Raw genomic sequence first — 9,897 nt, 5'->3', positions numbered from 1 at the left:
TCATTACCGTGCTGAACTGGGAGTATCCTTGTGACCTGGCGGGTCCAGAAGCACAGGTGGCATCAAATTTGGATTTATTATTTTATACAACTATGTTGCATTTCCACCCCCCCCCCCCTTTCACATGCAAATAAAATTCAAAAAGGAGCACTAAATTAATACAAGATCATGAATAAAAGTAAACACGCAGCGCAGTCCTGATTTGATTTTCGAATACATTTTATTTCAAGCGTCTTTTGATTCTGTATGTGCGGTGTATGTTTAGGAAGAAACCTTGAAGAGACCCCAAGACACCTTACGCCTCAATTTGTTGTTTATATTTGTGCATTATTGAGTGAGTATTTCAGTCTTAAAATACCCTATCGTCAGTTTTAAGTGATCAAATATTGCTAGAACTGCGTCATTTTTATTTTTTTCATAATCCTGCAAATAAGCATCGCTTAAAAACACAAAAACAACTGCTTTTTAAAAAAAAAAAATTCCTCATTGTGTGTTCTAAAGTCGAGATACACCCCGACTATTGACTATTCTTTCTTCCTTGAGATCATAATCAGCCAAAGGCCAGATTGTTGGATGTTTCTAAAGAGTTATCCTGAGCGATTCTCCTGTGGTGTTGGTGTGTGTTAAGAGTGATTTGTCCTTCCCGATCTGCTCGGGAAAAACGTCAATCGTAAATGTTGGAACTCTTCAATATTTACGATGGCAAATTTTTATGTTTGCTTCCGTATGTGACCACACACCAGGATTTGTGATCGTAAATATTGAACACATTTAGCATTTAGTTGTTCCTGTTCCTTGTGTCAAGCCACTCGTATCTTATCCAGGTGTGCCTCGTTGTCTCGTCACTTTGTTTTTATTTAGTTTCCTGCTTTCTTCCAGTCTGTGTCGGTTCATTGTTGCTGTCATGTGTCACGTCACCTCCTTAATCATGTTTTCTCCTTAGTCTTCAGGGATTGAGTGTTTTGTTTCCCCTGTGTTACTTTGTTACTTTTTTACTTTAAATTCAGTATATTTTTTTTATAATGCTGTAGTGATTTTTTTGTCCAGTTGTTGTAAATAAATATTTTGAGTACATCCTGCACTCCTACCTTGCCTCTTGCTTGGGTCCTCCACAATAATAACTCAAATCCATGACAGGTGTTTTTGTTTTGTTTGCAAGATTATAAAAAAAAGATATAAAACACACAAAGGGATTTGCAATCATAAACAATTATTAAAGTTAACATTTATGATTGTCCTCGTGGAGGAAAAATCACTCTTGACACACCCCACACCACAGGATAATTGCTCAGGATAATCATTTAGACATCCGACAATTTAGGCTTTGCTGATTTTGATAGCAAGGGGAAAAGTGTGCTAAAATGTTGCTCTATTGTCGGTATGTGGGTACACCGCTTTAGAACACAGCAATTTATTTTCCTTGTCATGTGTATGGTCCTTAACATATTTAGAATTTTCCAAAATGAAAATGCTTTGCAGGATTTAACACAAAAAAAAAGGTATAACACACCTTTGCGATCGTTTAATATCAAACAGTTTTAACATTTGCAAATGTCAGCCTTGAATGTTTTCCGAGGGGATCGGGGACGGGGGACAAAAACTTAACACCTCACACCACAGGATAGTCACTCAGGATCATCTTTTAGAGACATCTGAAAATCAAACCTTTGCTGACTTGGAGCAGAATGGTGGTGAATAATGTTGAAATTCAGCCCGATTATCATTATGTGTTAAGTGGAGGTAATATCTACTTCAAAAGAAAGTTAAACTGACACATTAGAAATAAAAATTGTATTATTAATGATAACCACCTGTCAACTCCGAAGCCCCGTGCATGATTTTACTTCCTTAATGCACGGCAGTAAATTGGGCTTAATGCGTCCGCTGAGATTGCGTTATGATGATTGGCACAGGAGGGGATGAGAATGCCAAGCACCCGACGCTCTGCTAATTGGGCCACTCGCACATCCCAAATTGGAGTGAGTGCATCTTATCTCTTTGTCCTCCTAATAAGAAACACAAACATTGCACCCAGGCCTGTTTGTGGCATGTTTGTTTGTTTGAGACGCCAGCTGATTAATTTAGAATCCTTAAAAAAAATGGTTCAGTGGTGATTGCAGGAAAACATGTTTTTGTGAAGGAACTTCAAGCACATTTTTAACATAATGAGTGAGGGTAAACAAACATTTTTAAGAAAGTTCAACTATTTTCTTATCGAAATTCAGTGGGGTGGCATCTTAAAGGAAACAAGACGAAGAAACTCATCCAGTTACACCCTAAAAAAAAAAAATATCGTTTTTGTGATAAAGTGCTACTTTGTATTGTTGCACTTCACTTTGTTGTGGTTTTCTGGTGCCTGACGTTTTGTGTCATTTCTTACTAAATTCTTTAAAGGGCACATTGTATTTCGGCCGATGCTGATTTACGACCCTCCCAAGCTCACAAAGCAGCCCTCTTGATATTAGAACGAGTTAGCCCCCGGGCACCAAATTTACCGATCGATACCGAATTTGGTGTACAAACTTAGTATATGTTTATAACTCGACGTACCAAAAAGTTTCAAAAACCCATGCCCAAAATGGAACAGGAAGTTGTCCATTTTAGTTTAAAGAAGAATTTGGCCAAATGTAATGACTTTGATGAAGTCCTACTGGAAAATTTGTTCAAATGAGTCCCAACTGGAACCTGATGTCCTAGACAGAAATGGTGTAGCTTTTTTGTCTACACCTTATAATGTGGGTTTGAAGTTTGATAATTTTGAGAATTTGGAAAATTAGAACAAAAAAATCAATCGCCCCTACATAGAATATATGACTTAGCTCAATAAAGTTTGGGGAAAACTGTCCGAGACAGATTGTGCTAAATTGTGAAACGTGATTGTCTACTACATCTAAGGTAATCGGAGCATGGTGTCAAATGTTGATGTCAGTTCTAATTATTGTTAATTAGACTTTACACCGATCTGAACGGCCTGATCGGTATCGGCCGATAATTAGCATTTTATGCTGATCGGCTTTATCACGGAGAACAGCCGCGCGACTGTTTATTTTACAGACTCTCAAAAAACAACAGCTTTATCATGCAGCTCTTAAATTGTGACTGCCCAAACTTGGATATTTCAGCCCACTTCTAACTTGAGAAAACACCTTGCGGTACGCAGATGTTTCTACTGTTGTTTTGGCAGTGGATATGGCAACATTAGCACTATCCCTATGGTTTCGCACACGGACACACAATCAATAAGTCTGGTCAGCAAATAGGGCCCAATGCCTGTGTTCTTGGTTTTTGGGCACTTAAAAATTGAAGTGGTGGCAGGTGTGTGTCATATATTTTAATTTAAATGTTATTGATTTTATTTGATATTCGTGCTCTTATTATTATTATTTTTTTAAATTGGAAGTTACTCACAAGTTACTCTCTACTTGAGTAGTTTTTTTCATTTAGTACTTTCTTACTCAAGTAAATATTTGGACTACTTTTTACTTTGACTTGAGTCATATTATTCTAAAGTAACAGTACTCTTACTTGAGTACAATATTTGGCTACTCTATCCACCTCTGGCACCAACAAGCAAAAATGTCACAAAAAGTGGATACATTAATTACTGTATTTACTTCCTGCCATCTAATAGAAGACCATTCATTTGTTCTGTCTGTCACTATGCCTCACTGGCATAAATAGATGAACAAAGATACATTATTTATTGTAAACATAGTTTTTGAGCAATTAAGTACAGTAAATGAACAAGTCATTTAAATAGACACGTTGCTCCATCTTGTGATCGAATCGGTTATCGTTTTTTTTTTCAACTCGCTGATCGGCCCCAAAACTCCGTATTGTTATCTTGAGATTATTTTCCTAGCCTCTGGTGATGTCTGTTATTGTTGTGTCAAGGATGACATACTAGACAGCAACCTTTTTGTACATGTCTGATAGGGCTTCAAATGTGACCTGCAAGAATCTGAATCTGTGCAGGGGGTATTGTTGTAGCAGACAACAATTTTATTATGTTTTTGTTGCCAGAGGAAGCCAAGTATGTAAGCCTTTTTCGGGCTGCACGTCTGCCAGCTTGCGAGACTCAAAAGCTTTCTAAGCATTAAGAATTTATGAGGACGGCTAAGTCAGGGAGGGAGTCAAAACTTGATCAGCGGGCCGACGCTGTCAAGTTCCATCCATTGTTCTCTTTCAAATCAAAGTATTTTGACATTGCATCAGTAATAAAAGAAAAACGGGTGCTCATGCGTGAGAAAGGGGGCATCTCAAGTCTATTTTTGACTTCTTTTGTGGCATAGAGGATACTGGAACTTTCTTTGCAATACAGGACGGAGTATTCAAGCAACGTTACATTAGGGCTTTCTAGCAGAGATGGGCAGTAACGTGTTATGTTTTATTTTTGTCCATATTTGCTTTTTTGGTCTGTACCTGCTGTCAATAAACCTCATGTCCATCACATCATCCATATGCTTTGCTAATGCTGTAGTGATCCAGTGACGATGCGGTGCTCATCCGGCCTAAGCCGGACTGCGATGCCTCTGATTACTCCTGCGCGCGCCGCTAATAAGGGCTGAACAAGCAGGGCCAGATGTGGTCTAGCAGCAGAGAGAGGGGAAATTCATCTGCACTTAACGTGATTGTGGAAGTGCAAAGAGATAAAGGAAGACGCGAGCAGACAGGCGTGCGACTCGGCTCCAATTCCTTATGACGGGTTTTCAACGGGTACTCCACATTCCATAAACATGCATGTTAGGTCCATGGAAGACTCTGAATTGTCCATAGGTGTGAATGTATGTTTATCGATATTTGCCCTGCGATTGGCCGGCGACCAGTGCAGGACGTACCGTATGTTTAGCTCAAAATCAGCTGAGTTAGGCTCCATCTCACCCGCGACCCTAATAAGGTGAAGTGCTATAGAAAATGGTTGGATAATTTTCACACATCTCTCCTCACCGCTTTCATCTCTGGTGCTTATTTATTTCTCCCCCCCCCTAAAAAAAAAGGAAACATCTGCATATCCATGGCAGAGCTCAGCCAATAATTTGCTCTAAAGGCAAAAAGGATGAGCCACCTTCACTTTTGGCTTGGGCCGTCACGCAGTACATAGAAGGCCTCTAAACTCTCAAAGGATGCTCCTTGTGTGCGTGATCCACTCTTCCACTCTTGTTTTTTCGCGTTGTTTTCTGTCACTGTCATTGCTTATCACGCGCGCACACTCGCGCCCCGAGAGTACGCCCAGTCGAGGTTTTGTTGACAGCGGATTGCCACTTTTGGGGACGTATTGACTAATCGTTTGAGGCAGGTTTGATACAAATGCACCACTCACTGGCATGCCAAATATGGGGGGGGGGGGGGGCACTAATTATTCTGCCGCTAGAAAGAAAACGGCCATGGAGGGCTGCAGAAAAGCTCTTATCCATCCCTTTTTGTGTTTGTATCTTGATTTGTGTGCTTGTCGGTGAGGATGTGTATTTGTGTGTGCGTTTTTATTGTGGTGTTTGAGTTTGTGTGTATGGGTGTGTGCATATTTTTATGTTTCTGCATGTTTTTGTGCTTATATATGTGTGTGGCTGTGTATGTTTGCATGTGTTAATGTGTGTTCTTTTTGTGTGTATATCCACTAATGATTATTCTTGTGCGTGTATATGTGTTTGTTTCTTTTGTGTGTGTGTTCTGCGTGTGATTGTGTTTGTTTGTGCATTATGTGTCTTTAGTTGTTTGTGGTTGTGTTTTTGTTTGCGTGTAGTGTGTGTGTTTGTTTGTTTTGTGTGTGTTTGTGCTGGATTGTATGTTTGTTTGTGAGTGGGTGTTTTATTGTGCATATTTTTGTATGTTTGTGTGTGTGCAGATGTCTGTTTTTATGTGTCTGGGTATGCATTTGTTTGCATGTTTGTTTGTGCCTGTTTGTTAGTGTGTTTTGAATGTGTCTCTTTGTGCGTGTGTGTTTGTTTGATTATGTACTGTGGGTGCATTTGCTTGTTTTTACTTGTGTGTTGTGTTTGGGTGTGTGTGTTGGTTCTTGTTTGCGTATTTGCATTTGTTTGTGCATTTGTCTTTGGTTGTGTGCACACAGCTAATGGCTGCCAACAAAAAGGATTTATTTGGTGTGCCCCTGTTTGACTTTGATGATCACGCGTGGCACTTACAGACAAAGAGAGCACACTAGATAATTGCACGCCTGTTGGTTGGATCAAAAGTCACGATCCATACCTCTGGTTATGTTTATTAATTAGCTAATGCCTCCATCGTCATCATCATCATTAAAATCTCTGGCTAATCTGGCCTTTGTTCCGACATGCTGACTTGCGGCAGATGGTCCAGTGGAGGAAGGAGCGAGTCAGACTGTCCTGGTGCTCCTCAGTGGGCTTGTGCAGCTGCTCTGATTTTTATCTGAATTAATGAAGAGGAATTTGACATCTTGCGGAGGTTCTAAAGTGGTTTGATGGGATAGGCTGAGATGGAAATTACATTTGGATGCTGAGAGATGTTTTGATGGACTGAAATAGCAAAGACCTGAGGACTGAAGTGTTCCTTTGCATTCATTTGTTCCTTTAGCAACACATATACAGTAAACCCCAGGAAGCCTGACACGAATAGCAAAAATCCTTGATTACATTTTTTTTTTTAATAACTGCCTCTATCAATAGTGTAAACACTAAACATGGCCCAAACTATGATCCCAAAACACTCAAATATAATTTCAAACCCAAGGATGCTGTTGTGTAGGCCGCCACTTTGCAACCTGTAAAAATACCAATTAATACTTCCCTATTATTATCATATTTTTGACTCATAAATAATGTTTCCGCGCCGTGCCGCAAATAATGAAAATCGCCCACCCCATAAGTTTTCTAATTAACTATAGATTGCAGAAGACGGTGACAAAGTACTACTTTTCCATTAGACAAGGCTATGGCCTGACTAAATGAAGCGCCTCCCCTCACTTCAACATAGTTCCTTGCCACCAAGATGCCACAAGATAGCATGAAACCAAGCCATCATGCTGCTGTTCGCTGTCAACGCTAGCTTCCCCTCCGCTAACATAAAACTTTCGATGAAACCGAAACGAAAGAGCACAAAAGTTGTTTTTCCACAGATGAGTTGTTAGCTTCTCATGTACATTGTATCTTGGGATTGTCCTGATATGCTGGGATGCGTTTCTTTCTTTGGTGCTTCGGCTCGGCATTCACCCGAGTAATTTCCAAGGCGCTCGCGGCTCACCGTTGTACCTTTCCCACTTTAAGAGACGCATGGATCGACTTCAGCCTTGCGTCACCCATCCATTCACGCGGCGGAACGCTTCCTTTATCATCAAGTCCCTTTTGATTATGGTTGCTCTTGCCGACACAATGCGGCTTCTCCTCTCACCACAGGTTATTGGCCTCTGTGTGAGTACTGCCTGATTGCTTTCACAATGGTTTCCCCGTACCTGGAGCTCAAAATAGAACCAACACGCACTATTCGAGGTCCTTCAGGTCAGTGTCTTTTCTTATACTGTTCTTGTCAAAAGCCTGTCATGCCACATTTTTCAGAATGTCTGTGTTGCGCATTCCAAGACTAAAATCTAATCAAAACGTATCTCCCGTTTACATGATTTCAAGAAGGCGGCCCACATTGAAGTTCTTAGCGACTACATCTCCATACACATTCTCCAACAGACTTTAGAACGACAGGGCGGCCTCATCAATAAAATCAGAAGTAACGTCATTTTTTTCAGTGTCTTCAGTTTCATGAAAATCGGACGAGGCAACGTGTGGCTACATATTGACCAATTTAGCTTCTAATGTTTAGCTGCTGACAACCTCATCGGGGCCGCCAGCTTGCAATCACGTGAACACAGAATGCGATTTGATTGGTCACCTGAATTTTAGCACTTAGCGTGTAGCTCAAGTAGTGCGCATACTGTGAGTTTTTCACCTCGAGGCGAAAAATATCAAACATGTTAGCTACTCGTCTCAGGGCCTCGAGAGGCAGAAAACTCAGCGAAAACTTGTGCGTGTACAACGCGCAATCTACTGAGCAAATGGTCTTAGATGACTGTTTCGCTAAGCAGATAACGCCGCGGAAAGGAGCCCAACTGTCCAGTACGAAGCCACAGATACAGTACTTTGTGGCCACTAATTATCTTTTTTTTTTTTTTTTTTTTTTTTTTTTTTTTGCACGTTGTGGCCACAATTGAATTCCCCTCTGCAGGTCATTTCTGGGGCTCTGTAGTTTAACACCGGGCCAATATATTCTTCCAAGCACAAGGTAAAAACATCAGGCTTTGATCAAGGTGCTGAAATGGAGAAAAGTAAGACAGCAGCAAGTGAGAAGATTAGACGTTTTATTCACGTGAAGGCAAGGAGGAAGAGATGCCTATACAAGGTAAAAGAGGTGGAAAGCACGGCAAGAACAAAAGCTGAAGGCGATGGAGCGAGAGCGGACGATAAGGTCGGGCCGGATAATTGAACACATGATTTGGTATACACACACTTAATGCGTTCTTGGAACAATCAGATCACGTTTCGAAAACGCACCTCGGGGAGCTTCTGATTATTTTTCTGGAAAAAAATTAATTGTGGAGGGAGCAAAAAAAAAAAACTAGGAAATCCAAGACAAGTGCTTTGAACAACATATTAATGACAATGGATCCCCTCCCCCCCATCTGTGTGTAAAAAAGAAAAAAAAAACTTGAGGAGGAAGTCATTTGTTGATCACACAGTTGAGATTTATAGGAAATACATTCATGAGCAGAAATCGGCCTTAATAAATTCAAGCTGGCTTAACAAATGTTTAGGTCGCTGTAACATTCACAGTTCAAGTAACGATTTGAGTCGACTAGCTTGAAATTTAGTCGGGGCTCGACTGGAATTACTTGATATTTGGCAGAGGTTGGAGGGGCCTGAGCTCAGATTCAAACTCGCAAACCGTGCTACCGACACAACACATTTGGTCCATATTCCTACTAAATAAACATGACGAAATCCTCCATTACCGTTTTTTTTTTTTTGTTTGTTTGTTTTTTTGCGCAGGTGTCAAGCAGACCAAAACATTTTCCCAAGTTTCCACTTTATTTTCTGGTTATCTGATATTCTGTTGACACTCTCGAGATCGGGGAGCCTCGGGCGCAGGAGGGCGAGGAGGAGAGATGCCGTCAAGGTGAGTGTGGACCGGGCGCCTCAGTTATCAGCGTGTTCATGCAGCTCTCGGGGGAGTCAGACGGTGTGAAATTGCAGGAAAGTGAACTCGGACTTTGGGGAGTGTGTTTGTATAGAGCGGGTGAGTTGGTCTCAATCAGACTGTGTCCACCTCCTCCCCCGCCGGTTAGTTCAACTGCACATCCTGACACGCATCAATCTTGCAAACTCTCTCCTGTTGACTTGAGATTTTATTTGCTGTGTTTACTTGGGTCAACAATAACATGGAACACATTGGCTCTCACATGCATATTTTCATATTTTGTTGTTTTCGAGTCCAACCATTAATTTTTTTATGATGCTTGTCCTCATTAGGGTGATAAGTGAGCAGGCTGGTTTTCCTGGAAGGGGGATTCCACCATATGTGGTTCCTTCTTTTTTTCCTCAAATGGAGTTTAGGGATTTTCCTTGCCAGGTTCGGGGTTTAGATCAGGAGATGTCAGCAATCTAAAATGAATTCTACACAGAAAGACTCAACCAAAGAACTCAGAACTGCAAGGAAGACGTGCTAACCATTAGTGTACAGTCTTGCCCTATGTACTGTATGTAAACAAAGATCATTCTTAATTATGTGCCCTCATGTTTTTGCAACGCTTGTTCTCATTAGGGTTGGCGGCTGATCTGGAGCCTATCCCAGGGGTACACCCTAGACTGGTCGCTAGCCAATGGCGGGGCAGCTTCTAGGTGCATTTAATGCATTCTGCAGGGGATGTCGAAGGAGTCA

Source organism: Phycodurus eques, chromosome 11 (assembly GCF_024500275.1).
Source record: "Phycodurus eques isolate BA_2022a chromosome 11, UOR_Pequ_1.1, whole genome shotgun sequence".
NCBI lineage: Eukaryota > Metazoa > Chordata > Actinopteri > Syngnathiformes > Syngnathidae > Phycodurus > Phycodurus eques.
Note: the sequence above shows the minus strand (reverse complement) of the source record.